This window comes from Pantherophis guttatus, chromosome 3 (genome assembly GCF_059756535.1).
Source record: "Pantherophis guttatus breed Tessera chromosome 3, ASM5975653v1, whole genome shotgun sequence".
Classification (NCBI taxonomy): Eukaryota; Metazoa; Chordata; class Lepidosauria; order Squamata; family Colubridae; genus Pantherophis; species Pantherophis guttatus.
This window is the reverse complement of record NC_142065.1, coordinates 43,485,894-43,506,892: the sequence shown is the minus strand read 5'-3', so window position 1 is coordinate 43,506,892 and position 20,999 is coordinate 43,485,894. Positions and strand designations below refer to the sequence as shown.

At 35.1% G+C, this 20,999-nt stretch overlaps 1 protein-coding gene across 1 annotated transcript in view; it reads right to left on the bottom strand.

Annotated features, from left to right (window-relative positions):
• Nucleotides 1–20,999, bottom strand: part of PLXNA2 (plexin A2) — a 449,635-nt gene that overhangs the window by 319,062 nt on the left and 109,574 nt on the right. The gene's annotated exons all lie outside the window — the stretch shown is intronic.

The window sequence follows — 20,999 nt, the reverse complement described above, 5'->3', positions numbered from 1 at the left end:
GACCCTTTGGGAAAAATTTTTTTGACAGAATGACAAAAACATTACTACCAGAGCACTGGAATTACACAATCACATTCCTAGACCACAACTGTAAGCAAACCACTGTAACTGTAAAACAGTTTTTTTCTCTTGATGTCTTAAATAAGTACAATGTTTTTTAAATGTTTTTAACAAAAAGCAGACATTCATAGCATTGTTTGTTTAGTTCCTTCAAGTTTGTCTCATTTTAAGTGGTGAAGGAGGCATATTAGCAACAGTGACATTAACAGCTGCACAACTTAAGTATTCATACAAGGCCTTGCACGACTTTGTACCTTTTAACCACAAAGCTCAATATGCTCTTAATGGCAGAAAGTGCCACTGAATTTGTCAAATCAATTAATTTTCCCTTTAAAGAAACATATACCTACTTCTTTCTAAAGCTAGTGACAATTTCTCCTTAGACACTGACTCAAAATCATGAGGAAGCAGGCAGCTATCTAATCTTAATAACAGAATTCCATGGTTCATTTATATTTCTAGATTTCCCTGAAACATCTAATAATACATCTGTGACTCATTATAAAAATTAACTCTAATTCACTTATTGCTTGCAACTTTTGTTCCCAAGCTTCATGGACTTGGATTTTCTTATATATTTAAATACTAATGGATGTATCCTTTGTTTGGTACTATTGCTGCATTTTGATTGTATTATTTAAGATATGAACCTACAAATCTTCCAACAGCATTCGAAATATATTTTTAAGCTAGGTTTGCAAAGAAAAAGCTCAGGTCCTACTGCAAAACTTTCATCAACTCTTTAAAGAAAAGAAACAATAAATGTCTATGGAGATTCTCATCTCTTTTATCCAGGTCATGATTGTCCCAAAGGACAACCAAAGTCCAGTTGCCTCTTGAAAAAGCACCTTTGGGAAAAGAAACAATATTTTATCTCTTATAAACAACCATCTCTTACATGTCATTATTGTATATTCTACAAGGATTCTCAATGGTTCCCAAGAACTGATACACATATACTCAGGATATATGTTTGAGGGGATAAAAATAAGGCGCTTTATCCATATTTACTTCTTTCCACCATCTCAACAACTTGTGACTACTGTTCAGTTTAACAAATTTGGTAGATTAGAAGGCATTTTGCTATTCATCGCAACATATCTCTGTTGCAAGGCCCCACACCAGAACCCATGTGTAGTGTTCAGTTATCTCTGCATTTTTAAGGATGATTAAAGAAAAGCCTCTGTTTTTAACCCAGGCGAACAATTGCCAGTCAACATAAATACAGATTTGATTATCTGAGTCAATATAAAGGCCTTTTCTTTCTTTTTCAAGGGACATGGTTAATTTTAAACTACTGGGCACAGTCATCTACCCAAACTCAACATTCTCCCACATTCACTTTCACAGTATGTGGGATTGAAATCACATTAAAGTCTTCCACATTCAGATACAGCAAAGTCTGTGGTAGACTATCTGGTTGCCAAAAGAAATGCGACATCTTATGATTTCATCCAGCTCAACATTTTTGTTCCATCCTTTTTCGCTGGTGTAATATGCTTGCAAAAGAATCTCTGTCTCTTTCACACATATACACATAAACAAACATATTTGAATAACAGAAATAGAGAAAGAATCAAAATGTGAGTTTGGAAAAGATTGTGTCTACTGTTTAGTATGTATAACAATATACCAAATATAGACTAATTTATATGTCTTGCCCAAACTGTATTTTGATTGGAATTTCTGGAACCGGTTATATGCAACACTCTGGATTCTCTAGCTAGAATTTGTCTGCTAGAACAGCTTTATTTTTAGATAATTATCTATGTAATACTTGGCATTTCTGTCCTGTTTGAAATCATCCATTATATTCTGAAGATGATAAATTCATCACTATTTGAATTGTGCTGTTCATATTGGAGATAGATAAACCAGTGAATGAACTGTTATATCACCAAGGGAGAGTTTTCTGCTCAATGCAATCAGTACTAAGTTACACTGTGCACTATGGAGTCCCCTGACTACCTTCTTCATCTTAATTTGTTTATTTTGGAGAGTCCTACACAGAATCCTTGGAGACTGGTGAAGAAATCAAAGTGAAGTCTGTTGCGCTCAAAACTACTAAATTGTATTCTCAGCTTGACTGAAATAACAGAAAACAAGATTTGAAGGTCATGTTTGTAGATTTCAAGTAACAATGGTCAAATTAAAGGATTTCTAATCAAAACGTATTATTTCAAATGTCCTAGGATTCATTTCATTGATACAATGTCTGGATTCATATATTGGGGATGGCTATGTTGGCACAACAGAGTAAGCCATAAATAATAGTTTACAAAGGAGGCTTATACAATCTCTTAAATCAGAAGCAAACAAAACAAAACAAAACAAAATCTTTGTGGCTTTGTGCAATACACACAATCGTTCTGCACTGATGAAGAGTTTTGTTGCAGGGAGTGGGATTTTATGAAGTACTTAGTCATTTTAGGAGTCCATTAATGTAATAAATATGTCTTTAACCGTATAAAGGAAACTGAAGATCTCTCCTCCAGATGCGGCTGGATTCCAACTTTCAGCCAGTCCAGGCTTTTTGTTAAAACTTGCATGTTAGCAACAATAGAGTAATATAAACTTCCTTTAATCTAGACAGTTGATAGTCACTATTGTACTGGAACAGGACTGATTTAAGCAAAGAACACAGGAGATAGATAGCAGAGACTAATGGTTTGTTAAAAACCCAACTACTATAACATTATTCCTAGGCAAATGAAGTCATAAATATGGGATGCCAAGGCATTTTTTTGTAATTAAACTTGATTCTGATAGTCATTTATAAGATCAACTTGTTAATAGGAACACTCTTACAAGTTAAGATATATAATGAAAAAGGTAATGGGGAAGTTAAAAGATGTAATGACAGTTATTCTGTTTTTGTTATTTTATTGTATGTATGAGCGTGTGTATGTATGTAAATACATAGAATTACTGTGCATGTATACATATATACATATGTATATGTATATGCATATGCATATGGATAGATAGATAGATGATAGATGATAGATGATAGATGATAGATAGATAGATAGATAGATAGATAGATAGATAGATAGATAGATAGATAGATAATGAGTGTGCATGTGTATGCATATGTATATACATATGTATACATACACAGTTTGAATCCGAGTAAGGGTATGGCTAGTTGATGAGAGCTAAATAGCTTGAAATAGATCTATACTAGTCTCCCTTTATTTCTTTATAAGCGAAATATAAATTTGATATGTATATATGTATATATTCAACTCAAGACAGAAAACATGCCTAAAATTGGAGGAAGAACCAAGTCATCCACATTGAGTTTCTAAGAGTGGCTTTCTATATCAGTACTACAGCCACTATAACAAATTTAGCAGAACGTACAAACCATTATTTTTTAAAGAGTTAAAACAGCTGTTTCTTTTTTCTATGTTTGTACAGCTGCTTTGTCAGTAGCTCATCCACACATATGGGGAGCTGTTTCCCCATATGTGTGCATGCACACCTGTGGTTTACCTTTTCTCAGCAAAGCAAAATTGCTATGCATGCATTCACATAGGGAGAAACCAGGAACAGTTTACAAAGCAGCCGCATGGCACTGGAAGAAGAGATGGCTGCTTTACCAGTTCAGAAATAGTGGTTCATATACACTGAACAGTCTGAAGCACCTCTTTAGAAGTATTTGCACATCTCAATACTAAACCATTCCTTAATATTAGCAGATCCTCTATTTGGTTCATAAATATGTATCAGGAAGATTTTTTTTTAATGATTCATGATTCCGGTTCAGATTTTTTGGGAGGGAAATTTCTGAAGTACAAACTTGATTTAAGAGATATCACTTCAGTACTATATAAATGAGCAATGCCATATATTGTAAAACACAGAAATGGCTTGTAGGTTCATTGAACACATATTTTATTTTTATCCTTTCTGAAAAGTAACTATTACAGAATATTCACTGTACTCTGGGAACTCATCTCTATTGAATTTTCTATGAAGCATTTATACAGTGAAGAATAGGCTGGAGCAGCAGCTTCATTTAATAGCAGCAGCTTCTTTTATCCAAAGAAGTTTTTTTACACGGGCCTTCACACCGTGGCTGGGCAGCAGAACTGCATGAAGTACATTTTTAGTTTTTACCATTGTAGAATACAGAAACAAGAGCTATCAGTGGGCAGGTATAAACTGGAGGAATCATCACACCTAGAACCATCACACCTAAAAGCTTCTGGGAAAGTGTCATTAACAAGCAGTTGGAGGAGAAAGCAGCAGTGGCTGCTCAGGGTATATTCTACTATAAGTTTGTTTGTTTATACTTTCTTTGCTTAGAAAAGATGTCAGATGTGGAAGTATATATATTGGTGATAAAAATATGCTTCATCAGGAGAGAAAGGATAAGGAGATGGCTCACCTAATGTAATATCAGGACATGGATCATCCAGTGAAACCAAATGGTGGAAGATTAAGAATAGAGACGAGGAATTTCTTCATTAAATTCTTAGCAAAACTATGGAATTTGCTACCAAAAAGTGTAGCGATGACCACCAACTCGCCAATCTTAAAAGAAGATTCAGCATAATTGGATTGAATTTCTGAAACAGTTTACTTTTCCATTTCAACTGATAAGGAGCCAATAATTGGAAAATGCAATTGCATTCATGTTCTGCTTTTGGCCTCTTACTGTATTGGAGACTGCCATCTAATAGTTCCCTATTAGGAAAGAGTTTACATCAGTCATAACCTTTCCAATGTAACCAATTTCAGCAGTGGTTTGCTAATAATGTCAGTAAGATTCATTGAAGTTTTGATTCAAAGTCTGGTATCATAACTGGGGCAATATGTGGTCATGTTATCTCCTTTTCTCCTGTGAATTCTAATAATGTGGATATTCTTTGCCATCTGTGGGCTCAATCCTTGCCTTTCCTCTGAGAGTTGCAGGATCATGATCATCTGATCTAGAGGCTATCAATGCTCATCATCTACAGAATTTTGTCAGGCATCCTTTATAAGGTCTGTAGTGTGCTGCCATTTAAAGAGATTCTTTTCTGGATCCAGTTAATTTCAACAACTATTGCTCAGTCTTCAACATTCTTTCTAAGGAAGGTTGTTGAAATGGAAGGGAGGTAATAAGCTATTTGTTTTTCTTTCAGTCAGGTCCAATTTTCAGAGACTGCCTGGACAAGTCCCTGCAGTTTTCTGGGCAAGGTTTTTCAGAGATGGTTTCTCCTGACTACTTGCTTTAATACATGACCATCAGCTGGTTAGAAAACAGTACTTTTCATGATCTTTCTCATAATCTAAGCAGTCTTTGACACCATCAGCTTCTAGACTAACTTTGTGCACTGGAAAAACTGTTTTGAAATTGTTATGTTCTTTCTTTAGTCGGGAGTTCCAGTTGGTGATTATATGGGGAAAAAGATTGGATATTCATTGTGGGTGCCATGGGAATTGGTTCTTTGCTTATTTGCATCTACATAAGGCTATTGATAATACTGTACCCTGCTTAGAGAGAGAGAGCAGCTTGAAAATTCAGGGTGTAGTATCATTGATATATTGATATATTACCATCCAGGCTCATTAAGGAGGTTCCAGGGATGCTTGCTCCAGTGCCTATAGGTTGAAAGGATCTACATGTCCATGATTTGCAGCCCTCCTGGATTCATATTAGAGCAGCAGGCAGAGACTATGGCCAAGAAGGTCTTTGCTCAGCTTTGGGTAGTATATTAGTTCTGGCTCTACCTGAGATGGAAGGATTTTGTCACTGTAACTAATACCTTTATTATCTAGTGGGATTACTGAAATGTGTTCCACATGGGGATTCATTAAAGATGATTGGGAAGCTGGAGTTGGTCTAGAATGCAATGGTTCATGTATTAATTGGAATACATTGCCAGGAACACATAATTTCTGTGCTATGAGCTCTGTTCTGGCACCCTATTGATTTCCAGTTGCAATTTAAACTGGGTTTTTCAATCTACAATACTTGGCATCCTGGTAGCTCCAGAATCAAACACTCTACATTATCCCAGCCATCTTGGAAAAAGCAGCAATTAGTGTTCTTCCTCTGGGAAGTAAGTGATGGAAGCTAGAAAGTGTTCATTTTTGGAATACCCTCTTAATTGAATTTTGACCTATCATTTTCTGATATCACTCAGCAAATTGTTAAAATCAATTTCTTTCATAGAGCATAGAATAGCAGAGTTGAAAGGGACCTTGGAGATCTTCTAATCCAATCCTCTGCTCAAGCAAGATATACTATACCATTCTAGACAAGTGGTTGTCCAGACTCTTCTTAAAAGCTTCCAGAAGACACCATTGAGTCTAATTGTTTATCACCTTGAGTTATATATTGAAAAGGTGGGAATAAAAATCATCATTATCAACTTCATCATCATCATCAGTGCTAACCAACTGAGGATGTGTTACTGGTTAATTTATTCTTATTACTACTGATTTATTAGTAGTGATTTTATTATTTTATTTTTATGCAATTTACTGTGGATTTATTTTAATTCCACCTGGAGTTTTGATTGAAATATAATGATATCTAAATGAAGTCAGTCAATCAGTCAAGCTGGCTACTGTTGGCAAGGATTCTCAACTAATTAGCTAGGGTTCATATGTTTTTATATTGCTATTTTAGATCTCTGACTTCATTGGTAAAATGATCAGCTAATAATTCATTGGATTAGAACTGGACCTTTGTGACTCATTTTCCCACTTCAGTGTTCACAGTATGAGCAATAAAAAATGTCCATTATTATTGTTGTTGCAATAGTTTCTCTATCAACTAAAAAGAGCCAACCATTATGGCACATGTCATCCATGTGATTCGGTGATTTTGTATATAAACAGAAAGTCAGCAGAAGTCCAGCTGTGCTGGCAAGCTGGTTTGTGTGCTTAAAAGGAAGTAATAGTTGTACAAATGTGGATGATGGTAAATCAGTGCAGGACCATCACTTTTAAGGAAAAATAATAATGCACAATGCAAAAACTACAAGCTGGGAAAATAAAGTCAACTGTCCTGGTTAAAATAATTTGTTAAAATAGCGTATTGCTATTTAAAAAATAATAATTTTTGCAGTTTTAAATTTGCTTCATTGTTTGTAGACTGTAATTTGTTACACTTCTCCTTAACAAAAGTGAGGAGAGGGAGACCTCATTGCCTGGAAAGTGTGTGTTCCAGTTGAATATTCATCTGCCTTGGACTGCAACACAGCTGGGAAACAGCTGGGAAGACAAAACAACAGTCAAGCCTTTCTAGCCACATATCTCCAATCATATAAAAATGGAAAGACATGAAGCAATGTTCTGTGGTTGTGGGCTGGAAACTTAACTCTGTAATTTACTGCCATAGATGTAGCTGAAACAAAAACATCTCAGCAAGATATGCTGATGTACTTCATCTGCTGATGAAAGAAAAAATAACAATGTGTATTGTGGCATCTTTAAGGACAAAGTCTATGTTCACACAACACACTAAGCTATGATTTGTTTAACAAGGCACAATTGACTAAATTAACAATAAGAAAAAATGCTGAGCCACAAATCACTGTTTCTAAACCACAATGCTGGGTTCATATTATATGTCAAGCCACAAATACTCACTTTTAGACTTAGCATGATGTAGGAACCTGGTTTAGCACATTTGCCCAAAGAGAAGGATACCTTTGTTCTTAAAATGTTTTATGGTTTGTTGTAGGCTGCCTAGAGTCATTGTATGAGATAGGCAACCATAAAAGTCTTGTAAATAAGTAAATGTTACATATAGTGATCCAGAATGCTTTGCTACTTTTAATGGCATCCATGGGAGAAAGGCAAGTGATGAAACATATATAGTCATATATATGCCTGTAATAATAATATTACAGACTGCACACCTTATGTATTTGCATACTACACACACACACACACACACACTGAAACTGGTAATGTACAAGAATTAAACCACAATAATTAAAATAATATCCCATTGTGATAGTGACATGTTCCAAAAAGCACATCAACAATTTAGCTAACTTAACCTGGCCCAAATTATTGTCTGTTAGGATATGGTGTAAGCCTAACAAGTTGTCCAGGCAATATATATGTTCTATCATTTTAAATGTATTTTGCAACTTTAAATGTAATGCTGAGTAATGGTACTGCTGAGTCATTGTAATGACTAATGACTGCTGAGTGAATGCTGATTGCAATTATCCTAATTGTACTGTTGAGTCATTGCACTGCTGACTTCACTTATCTTAAGTGGATAATTACTAGTGTAAACTATATATAAGGAGGAAGCCGAACTATAGTCATTGTTGGACCTGCTCTCATCATTGCTTGACTTGCTGCTTGACTTGTTGGTTGGAACTGTTACCATCGTGTGTGAAGACGTGGATGGATATGCTACCATTGTGATTTGTTACCAGCGTGAATTGCTGTTTATTACCAACTGCTGTTTGTCTGGTAAGAAGATATCTGTAACTTCGGACTGATTTGAATAGCTAAAGACTTGGATTGATAAAAAGACTATGCAATTATTTTTCACTACAAAGTAAAAGCTTTGTTAAACCAGTTTGTATGTATTGTATTCATTGCTCTCAATACCATTTCTCTGCGCACTTACTCTGCTGGTTGGTAACACAACAATATCCTTAACTGTCATATTGCACATATGAAAGGCTGAAAATTACAGCGTATTATCACAAATACAGTATCATCATTTTGGCTTCAGTATGGTTAGCAATAGGTGCTGTTTTTGCTAATGTAGCTAACAATTTGGGCCCAACGGAAATTGATAAAATGAAGTGCATAATTAAATTACATTTAATTAAATGTTAAATTATAACATTTGCTCTCCAAAATATAGTGATGCAGCTTTTAATTCAAAGTTAAATTAGATATAATTAATAAAAGAGGGTGTCACTAATTAATAGTTATTCTGGTTACAAGCTTCTGAAGAAAACAAGGAGAAGACTGTAGTAATCAACTGGAATTCATATAAGCATCTTGAATGGCTACTGTGGAAAAACAAGAGTGAACTAGAACTCATCCAGCATGGCTCTACTTATTCCCAATCACAGTGGGTCATATCAATGATATAGAAGATAATATCTCATAGAAGACTTCAACTAACTTTAATGCTATTACTGTTTTCATTTATAAAGAATTTTGAGTGTCCTATAACACAACATTTTCCCCTCTGTGCACCATTGTTCTAAGCTGCATCAAACAATGCAATCATAGACATATTGGCTCTACCCCTACACCAATCATTTTTATCAGGAGCTGCCACTGAGAAGACTAAATCCCAGTAGAACTCCTTCATTCCACCCAGCAAAGTCTTGAAGGAGGAGGCAGACAGTAGAAAGAATATAGTAAATAAGCCTACATTCTTCTTGTGTCTTCTGGCATGATTTGCAACTTTCACTCTAAACTCTCTAAATGATACAGTGAGGTAACACCAATCTAAGATTTATTTACTTACACAAAAGTGTAAGTATTATTTGTTCCCACAAAAGTCTTTAGTTGAAAATGGAATTGGAAAGGTTGCAGAAAGTACCGTTAACTAAACAGGATAATTGCTTTTCATGGTTTCTATAAAACAGAGGTCCCCAACCTTTTTTGGCACCAGGGACTGGTTTTGTGGAAGACAATTTTTCCACAGACCAGGAGGAGGGATGATTTTGCACACTACCTATACCAGATGAAGCTTCGCTCACTTCACAGTCTGGTTCCTAACAGACCACAGATGGTTACGAGTCTGTGGACCAGGAACTAGGGATTGGGGACCCCTGCTATAAGACATTGTTTCCTAGAGTTTTACTGGCAACAATTGTTTTACTGTTTGTTACTAGCTACTATTTGTTACTAGCACTGATGATGTTAATTAATTGAGGTAATGAAACATCTGCAAGAAAACAAGCAAGCTCAGAGAGCATCAAGGATCCTTCATTACTATTTGTTATTTTTTCTCTTATTAACTTTTATTATATTCATTGTTTGGATTGCTAATATATACCACCCAGGGTCTTTCAGATGTGATTTATTTATTTATTTATTTATTTATTTATTTATTTATTTATTTATTTATTTATAATTTGATTTATATGCCGCCCTTCTCCGGAGACTCAGGGCAGCTTACAATGCGTTAAGCAATAGCCTTCATACTTCTGTATATTTATACAAAGTCAGCTTATTGCCCCCACAAACTGGGTCCTCAATTTACCTACTTTAGAAAGGATGGAAGGCTGAGTCAACCTTGAGCCTGGTGAGATTCGAACTTACAGTAATTGCAGACAGCTGGTGTTAATCACAATGCTATCAGTCTTATTTTATTTATTAGTCATATTTCTATGCAGCCCATTCTCCAAGGACTCTGGGCGGCTTACACCAAAGACAGTATACTAAATAGCATATTGTCCCCAACAATCTGGGTTCTCATTTTACCCACCTCGGAAGGATGGAAGGCTGAGTCAACCTTGAGCCGGTGAGATTTGATCCACTGATCTGCTGAACTAGCAGTCAGCTGAAGTAGCTGCAGTACTGCACTCTAACCACTGCGCCACCTCGGCTCATTATAATGATGATTTATAAATATTGTCAAACAAGCATGCAAGCATACCCAATGCAATGGAATCAAGCCACAGTGTTATCTTTCAATGGCAGCTGTTTAATTATCACATTGCTTAACGCATTGTAAGCCGCCCTGAGTCTCTGGAGAAGGGCGGCATATAAATCAAATTAAAAAAAAAATTTGTGATTAGAATGTAGATAAAAGTCTCCAAGTGGTACCTTACAAGATGGGGGGAAATGGAGAAAGCCTTGTATGCATCCTTGAGCTCTTGAAGAAGAGAAAGGGTTTAAATCTATCACATATACACATAAATAAATAATGTACAAGTAGGACAGGGTAGTTAGGAAAGATCCTAAACACAGCAATGAAGATTTTTGTGGTCCATTTGATTGATATCAACTGATTTCCTTGGCATAAATATGTTAGAGTTTGTAGTTGTTTATCACAAACCATTCAAGTGGATGTTACCCTAGGATTGTTGTGTCACATTAATTATATGCACACAGCCATAAGGAATTGGACTTCAATGTCATGATGACATCTGAGCTCAATGTATTTTAATTGCTGCGATACGGTATTAAGAACTTTTTTTTTGTATTGATGCAAAGGCAGTAACAAAGTTGAGCAAAATATAGTTAATGACTATTTACTAGGGAAGATAAATTCTACCCAGCTTTCTAATTTTAAACTGCAGCTCCTAACTTAGGTATTAATTCAGGACATATCAACAAACAATTCACAAGATATGAGAAAATGTTCAGAAAAACCATTGTGATGTTATGATTTAAGTTTTTCTCATAATGCACCATTGATCATAATAGTACAGAAAGACCAGCATTAGTTTTCTTTGAATACTTAGCTTTCCTGGATCTGAATAATACTGAGATAATTTAGCATCACTGTTTAATCAATCACTGTTTCATTGGATTTTTATTGCTACTCTCCTCTTTGCTACTTGATCAGATAAGATGCAGAAAATCCTCTCCAGAACTAAAGGAATAATAAGTCATTTCACTTGCATTCCCAATATTATTTACTCTTAGGTAGATATGCCCAAAAGGGCTGTTATTAATTTTCACATGACATGTATTATTTATAATGAATAATGAGTGGGAGGGAGTTGAAAGAAGATGCATCACTTAAGAGATGCTCATAATATCTTACCTGTGAATGAGGATGTCAACATGCAAAATTTCATGACTCAGAAGTTGGAATACCACTGATTTATGAAAGTTTCATGGCTGAAATATTCTTGTTGTGGAGGTTTTATATGTTCATTTTAAAGAACTTCAACATGCTATTTTGGATGCATTAACTTTTAAAATAAATGGCAGATTCTATCCAGCCACAGAAATGCTGGAGTGGAAATCTAGACTGATTATTAGATTTGTTATATGGCAGCAGCTGCAAAAGGAAGAGGTGGCTAGATTACAGCCTGAGAAGGGGAAGCAGAAAAAAGGAGAAGGACTAGATAAAGTTGAGAGCACACAAAAGAATCCAGTAATTTGGACATTACTTTGAAACACACCTCAATCTCAGCTCACAAGTGGATTTAAGCAATTTGTTCTTTTAAGTAAGTTGAAATATTAACTGCCAGTGATATTTTCATAGATCTAATACATTGTAGGGATAGCTTGAATGTTCCTGTACTCATCATCTTTTTCTGTAGTAATATAAAATGCTACAGGAACATGGAAACCTGTTTATTTTAGATCAGATCACTGATCCACGTAGTTCAGTAGTTGTAGGCTAGGGTTATGGGTGAGGGTTACATTGAATATATTGGAATTGAAAAAATGCCCGAAAGATCTGCTTATTGGTTACCTCAGTAGAAATGGCTATTCTCAAAACACTCATCTGAAGATGAAGTAGTTTGTAAGATGATCTCTGTCATCCCACAAAGAATCATTTTGTAATATGTGATCCAGTAGATGGAAACTCACCAGAGAGTGCGATCTTCACATTTCAATGCAAAAGCATGCTAATTGAAGCAATGCATATGATTCTAGAGCCCCGTATAAAGCCTATATGTTCTTTTGACTTTTTTTTTTTGACACTCTGCATTTGTCTTTCAAAAACCAGTAATCATGCCTGGAGGACCCAAGGTGTTAATGGAAAGCACTAAGCATCTTGCAGAGGGAATTACAGATAGGAAGGGAAGAGAAATGAGGCTTGTGATTGCTTTTTCAGTGTTGCAGATGTACTGGAAAAGAAAGCGCCAAAAGTAACTCATAGCCTGCCAGTGCTTTGCAAGCTACAGCATTTATGGGACAATTTAAGACAAACTGATTAAATGCAAAAAGGCATCTTTTTTTTGTTTTTTATTCTTTGATGATCGAAAATTGCTGTCTTCAGAATGAAAACCCAATTTAGGAATTATGCAAAAGTAAGCAAGTTCATTCTCATTTTAAAAGATTTTATATTTCATTGTGATTTTTTAATGAAGTACTTTTATTGTTATGTACAGTATATCTTTAAAAATTACCTATTCAAATTAAACTGTATATTGCCAAATCTCATCCCTATGAAATGATTCAATGAGAGTGTTACACATATGATTTTTATTTTTCATTTTTTAGGCTCATGGTATTATAAAGTTTGACAGTCTCTCTCATAAAGACTACTGTGGGTTCACAAAGCATTCCTGCACATAAATACCTACACAAACAACACATTTTTTTTCAATGAGCCAGTTTTATAGTATGTTAGTTCAATCTTTACTTAATCTTTTTTTTTTAAAAAAAAAAGTTAGGTAGAGTAGGTACTAGTTCCTATAGGAATTATCCAGGGGGACATCAGTTCAAGTTCATTCCTCTCTCCCTCCATCCCTTGTTCCCATCTCATAACAGTAACTGTTGCCAGAATAGAAAGATTAAAACCCAACAATTAAAATAATACTCTACACCTAGTGTAAAGGTTAAGCAGCTTCCATGTATAGTACATGCTTTGAAACAAACACATAAAAAATGTAAAAATTGGTTCTAGCAGATATGAGCTTTTCATACACCTACTTGAAGTTATCAGAGATTGAAACTGGGACTATTTGTATGAGGCATGGAACACTGTAGCCCTTTGAGTCATACACAGATTTCTAAGCAGCCACTAGAATTTCCCTGCCCAGATGTATCCAAGCCACAAGCGAATATTGTACAGCTTTTTTCTTTATACTATTACTCTTTCATTCTCCATTATTGTACTAGGCATTCTTCGTCTAACTTTACTCATTCTGATGAGTGCTGACAAAGAAAACTGTTCACAGAAAACATCAACAGATTGCTAGAGGCAGATAGTCAAATGATATATTTTTCTTCCTAATAGCATGGAGGTGTCTCATCTCTATCTCCAGATTTGCTCTATTTCCCTCCTCCCCCCCAGCTATTCTTCCTACCATTACCACCTTTGCTCCTGTGGTTTTAGAACAATATTGCAATTCTCAGTCCAACACTGAGAAAAGGAACTTTAATAAGAGTTGAAGTGACTTAAAGCAATTATTCTCAACTGGGGAGATGCAACAATGGAGTGGGCAGATTATTTTTGAAGCTTGATATAGAGCTGCTGATGTGGAGCAGTGTCTATTTAAATGACAAAGAAATTTGTATACATGATAAGAGCTTCAGCTACCACAACACATATTCAATGAATAAGAGGCTGTTCATTCTAAGAAGGACAAGTTCCAAGGCCAGGATTTACTTCTTTAGATGTCTGTATCACCTTCCTATTTAAAAAGTGCATCCAGATTTGAAAACTTTTCAGGTTCCTGCCAAGGTATAAAACAATTAAAAATACTAAAGAATAAAAACAAAACTACTACAACAAGACTTGTTAAACATTTAAGATAATAAGAGAAGCAAAAGTACTATGCTAAAGAAAAAGCACTATTAGTTATATTAGCTAAAACATGGGAGGCTTGAAGCGGACTAAAAGGTTGTGATTTTTTCCCCTTATTTTTGTACCATTTTTAAAAGAAAGAAGTGTTTATTTTAGTAGGCAGTTTGCAGCATCTGTCAAGGTCTCTGGAGCAAGTGTGAACAACTTGTGACCTGCCAGGCCAAACTTAGATTATCTGCCCATGTATGGCAGCCCTGAGCCTCAATAAACCTCTTTTAATTTTTTTATTGCTTGCCTGGGACTATGAAAACAAGGGGCTGTCAATCAGTCATCAATTCACTGTATGCAGCTAGAAGAGTTTCAAGTCATGCAGGACTGCTTTGTGATGAAATGTGGACCTTGTGGACAATATGCACAAATATAATTATTGTTGAGAAATTGGGAATATGATTGTAAGAAGCTGGGTCATTACCTTTAATTAAAGAGGAAAAAAAAATCATTTGTGGTGACCAATCTCTTCTTGGCTTGCTTCAGATTATTTCAAAACCAAGAATGTAATTTTCTTCCCTACCTCAAAAGAGAGAGAAATAAGAGATCTTACCTTATTTCCAAATCAAATCCAAATATATCCTTCCATAAACCCCCAATTTTCCTGTTACTGTCAATAACTGTCTGATTCTTCAACAATTTTTCCTGCTCCACTCCTCACTATTCTTTTGCTTACAAAATCACTTTTCTAGCTGGAATGGTAAGAGCAGCAGGAATACAAAGACAAGGGTATAATGTTCAGAGATTGGGGAAGGAGTAAAGGACTTGCTTGATCCAATGCAGATTCAGAACATTACTTTGTGGCATCTGAATTCAGATAAGCTTCCTCATCATCCTTATACATCATGGTAAATCACCACCAATCTGATTCTGTGCTGATGTCTCAGACACGGTATGCTGCCTATGAAATCTTTGGAAATATCATTTAGCCGTTATTCATACAGGCATGACTAATCTTTATATTTTATAAAGGGGAAGAATTTTCCTTGAGGTCACATTGGCTGTTTTCCCACGCGGTGTGTGGTTCCCCTTGCTTTCAACATTTCACACTAAATTTCTGTGGTAGTCTGAGTTTGTGGCATGCTGTGATCTGTCTTGCCTAGCCTGATGTGTGGTGGACCAATAAATTAAAAGCTCCTATTTCTTGGCATAATGCAGGAACAGATAACATTTTGGTTCATTTCAACATATGATTTGCATACAAACTGCTAACCCCAAATCAAGGTGACACAGACAGACATCTCAGATTTGAATGATGGAAAGCTATTCACAAAGGCCTTTTATTGTCAGCTGCTGATTTATTTTTGTTCCAAATAAACTAGGAGACAACATGCATTGAATCTTGGGCAGCCTGTAATATCACTGTGACATTTAGCAATAGCAATAGCAATAGCACTTAGACTTAAAAACACTTAGAGTGCTCTAAGCCGTTTTACAGAGTTAGCACATTGCCCCCAACAATCTAGGTCCTCATTTTACCCACATCAGAAGGATGGAAGGCTGAGTCAACCTTGAGCCTGTGAGATTTGAACTGCCAAACTGCAGCTAACAGTCATCTGAAGTAGCCTGCAGTACTATACTCTAACCAGCAGTGAAATCCAACCGGATCTATCTGGCTTGCACAAACTGGTAGCACCAGAGGTGGAAGGCTCCACCCACCCACTGGGACTTAATTATGTCCCATTTTTTAACCTCTGCGCATGCGCAGAAGAGGCGTGTGTGCTTCAATTCCCAAACTGGTAGCAAAGGTAAGTGGATTTCACTGCTGACTCTAACCACTGCATCACCTCTACTCTCTTTGGGGTTCAGTGAGTGATTTCTAATGATCAGAATGGATAGATTCCTTTCAGATTCATGTAGTTAAATATACACAGACCAAAATTACCAAGCAGACTAAATAAAAAAGAACAACACTTGAATCTGGAGCCCACATTTAAAGTTTTTGGGCGACCAAAAACTATAGAATAATGCAAAGTAGCTATGCCATGTCATGAACATGGTGGGGCCAGGCTCTTTTGTATCATTCCTAATACCTAGAGAGGAAGTTATATTTTTTTTCTTAAAATATACGTAAGCACACTATTAATTTGCACCACAATTTCTTTACGTTTTCTACCTTGAATTTATGGGGAAATGTGCTACTGATTTTTTTTTTGAAATTGTGTTCAAAGGAATTTCAAAAGAGCTAGGGTGAGAAATTAAGTAAAAGATTGAAGACTGTAGGACATCCTGGAACTTGCCTAAAATAATACTGTTCTAAATGAGAAGGAGAGAGAAGGTGGGGAGAGGGAACGGGAGATAAAGATAGGAAAAAGTGAAAAAAAATTGGAAAATGATTTGGAAATGGATCACGGAAATAATAGAAGACAATATCGATTTTGAACCAAAAATCTTTCTCCTGGGAATCCTGAAAACAGAATACAAAAAAAAAGAAGAAGAAGAAGAAGAAGAAGAAGAAGAAGTACCTAATTATACATATAATGACAGCGGCAAGAATAATGTATGCTCAGTATTGGAAAGAGAAAAAATTACCACCCGAAGAACAAGTAATCAGGAAAATACCAGAGTGCGCCGAAATGAATAAGCTAACACTAGAACTTAACAAAAGAGAGAACACGGAATACTATAATGTGTGGGAGTTGTGGTATGAGTGGATAGAGAAAAGTGTAAACAAAAGTGACTTTTGAGAAGTATAAAGGTTAACCAATAATGATCATAAAGAGTTGAGTATTATTATTCACATTAAATTGCAACTAAGTAAGGATGTAAATTTATGTAAACAACAAGTAAACAACATGTATATATGATCATAAAGAATTGAGCATCACTATTTGTAATATCTTTCAAATTATATCTAATGCAAAGATGCAATACTATGTAAATAATATGTAAATAACATGTATTTATATATTAATACCATGGACTGGAAAATGTTGAATTGTATTACTATGTTTCATAATAAAAAACCAATAAAAAAAAGAAAAACTTGAGAGCCCATTCTGCCTCTCAATTGAATTAAGCAGGTATATGGATAACAGGAGAGCAAACCAAACCACCTAGTGAAGCGGTGTCCATAACTTTTCTAGATAATTGATTTCATTGTCAAACTATAGTACTTTTCTATAATTTGAATCCATTATTCCATGTTCTATGTCTGGACAAAACATAACTCTTCTGTGAGACACTCTTTTAGGTAGTCAAATGTTATGTATTTCCTTGCATTTCTGGTCTAAAAATTAACCATTTCTAGTTCCTTCACTCTCTAATGTTTTCAAACCCTAAGCATCCTCCTTGCCCTTCTCTGAACTATTCCAGAATTTCATTCACTCCTTTTTCACATACAGAATTCAAAACTAAACAGATATCAAACCAATGCAGAATAAAATGAAAATATTAGTTCCATTGATTTAGAAATGCTTCCACTGATGTATGTAAAATGCACTTATATCGCTTATTCATGGTGTAGATTCATATTAAGTTTTCAGTTAATTAATATTCTAATCAAATCCATTCCTTGCAGAGTATAACAGACTTCTGAATATATATAGCCATAAAATTTTGCATCGCACTGTTAAGGAAAATATTGAGTCTTTCACAATCTTTGTATAGAAATCAGTGTTTTCTTATTAGCTTGAAAAGTGAGTGGGAAACCAACTTAATAAATAATATCATAAAAGCAAAATTAAAGTAATGTGTGATTTTTTATGGGTTCAGTCTTTGCACAAAAATTGATAATGAAATCATTCCTACCGTTAAATATGATTATGTTTCAAGTGTGTATTCTAATTGTAGCCCAAAGTTTCAAAGTATTCAAAATATTCTTTGAAACTGGGGAATTTATTTCTTAAACCAAAATATACTGAATTTGTTAAGAAGCGATAAAATTTTCAAAACTATAGATTTGTTCTAGAAAGATTGGTGATTAGAGTAGTGTAAGGTTGTTTTGATTCTCATTATGATGTGTTAGGAAAACATAATTGAAAGGTTCAATTGGCAATTTGAGAGGCAGCATATCCAAAAGAGTAGGTTAAGTGTAAATAATCAATGGCACACAACTTTACTGAATAAAGGAAAAGTTGTACAAAGATGCTGCAGCTAAAATATATGGGAGTAAAGCTTCTAGTGATATAATCAAATAATTAAAAAACAGCTCTATTTGTATGACCATAATGAAAGAAACATGAATAAAGTCATGCATTTATCCATCTCTAATACAGATTTTATAAAATACTGTAGTACTTTATATGCCTTAAAAACACTATCTACCACTTGTATGTTGAAACGCCAATAATCCATGTTAGATGCATATCAGTGTTCAGTTTTATAGTACTGATATGAATAGTATTTATGCACTATTTATATTACACTATTTACATAATAATGAATCATCTTAAAATTTCCCTTCTATTATTCTAGTTGACCACCCACAATATCCATTTTCTTTCCAAGGATTAAAAATAAAAAATAAACATCTGGTTGAAAAGTAAAGCAGTAAAAGAATCAGCCAGGTATACTATAGAGTTTTGGGAAACAGCTAGGAATTAAGTCTTGTGTGTCATTCAACAACAAATCTTTTCAAATTGTCCTTTTCATGATTTGTTCATGTTCCAGTTCTACAGAAAGAGTAGATTGCCAAATCTTCTTGGAAATCTCTTTCCAAGCTTCCCATTCATCTGGCCAAAAAGCGCTTACTAATCTATCATGCAATCTGGATCTGTAAGAATTCCAACTACCCTCCCCAGACTGCATTTAGGAAGAATGATCATTTACAGACTAGAAGTTTCTAGTACAAGCTTCAGAACACTTTATAACAAAGAAGACCATAAAACACTAACAGCTGAAAAGCCTAGACCAGCTGCATGATAAGCTTACGGTAAGAAGGGTGGGATTAGATTAATCCTTTCAATATCAGTTTGACCTCTTAAAAATGATAGAGTGGGTAGGAGGCCTCATTGTCATGAAAAAATGCCAAGGGGATCAATTGAGTGCAGCATCTGCTAGTCCACACTGGTTCTCTTGTAATCTTTACCATATCAACTAGGACTGGAGGCTGGAGGTTGCAGAACAATACCCTTCATAAAAAACAGTATGTCTATATATTAAAACTATGTGCTTTGAGAAAGTACAAAACAAGTGTGAAAATAAAAAAAAATGCTTCTTGGAAATGGAGAATCATTTTTTAACTGAGAAAAATATATATATAGTCTTTGACTTACTACAATTTGTCAGTGAATCTTTCATTACAAAGTTCACTACAAAGTTACAAAGGCACTGGAAAAAAGTAATTTATGATCATTTTTCATACTTTTGAGACCACTGCAGCAGCAGCCATCATTTGGTTACATGATCAAAAAAAATGCATGCTTGGCAACTGACCCATATTTGTGATGGTTGCAGTGTCTCCAGGTCATGTGATCACCCTTTGAGATCTTCTGACAGGCAAAGTCAATGGGGATCCTGATTCATTTAACTATCTGCGGTGTAGTTTAACTAACTGCAGTGATTCACTTAACAACTGTGCCAAGAAAGATCATGAAATGGGGCAAAACTCATTTAACAACTGTCTTGCTTAGCAATGGAAATTTGAGAGTCAATTGTAGCCATAACTTGAGGGCTACCTATATGTGCTTATAGCTTTCTCTTCTATGTACAATCAATAAGAAAAGTTGTATCAAATTTAAGCTTTGAAACAAAGGATATTTCTATGCTTACCAGATATGTTAGGATATGGCCCGCTAGGGTCTTGCTAATAGTTGTGGCCAAATCACACTTTTCAATTCAGTAGTAAGGGATATATGTACTACTGAATATATGGGCATTGATTTTAATTTTATTCAAATCTGGTAGGTTTTGTCTAGGCCAGTGATGGCACGCACGCTTGTTGGGACTGCGCTCCAGAAAAGCCAAACTTCCAGTTCTAGCGCGCATGCGCACCCAACAATCAGCTGGTCATATAGTGTAACATAGATTTTTGGAATGCCAAAAGTGGACCTCATCTTAAAAATTGCTCAGTTAAGCTCCTTGGGATTCTATACCACTTTGAAGCTATTATTATTATTATGGTCCATCAAATCAACCCCAACTTCCAGAAACTATAGGAACAGGACCTCATAGTTTTCTTGGCAACACTTTAGAAGCTCCATGCCAGTACCTATGAGATGAAAGAGAGTAACAGATCATAAATCAGTTTGCTGGCTTTTGTAATTAAAGCAAGACTAGAACTCATGGTTTTCTAAATTCTAATCCAGTATTTTAATATCTTGCATGTATAGACGTATCTATATGTCTTTTTATTTTATTTATTAAGAAAGTGTACCCTTTCAGCTCCTTATTTGTGAGTTAGTAATTATTACAATAAATAGGCAGACCAATTAGGCAAGACTTTCTGTTGTTAAATTACTCTCCAGTTGCTATATTCCATTATTTATTTACAAGTAAGCATGAATCTCTTACAGACCATACCCTTTTCTACAGATCTCATTGTCAGATTTTGGAGAGCAATAACTCAGTAGTTGCC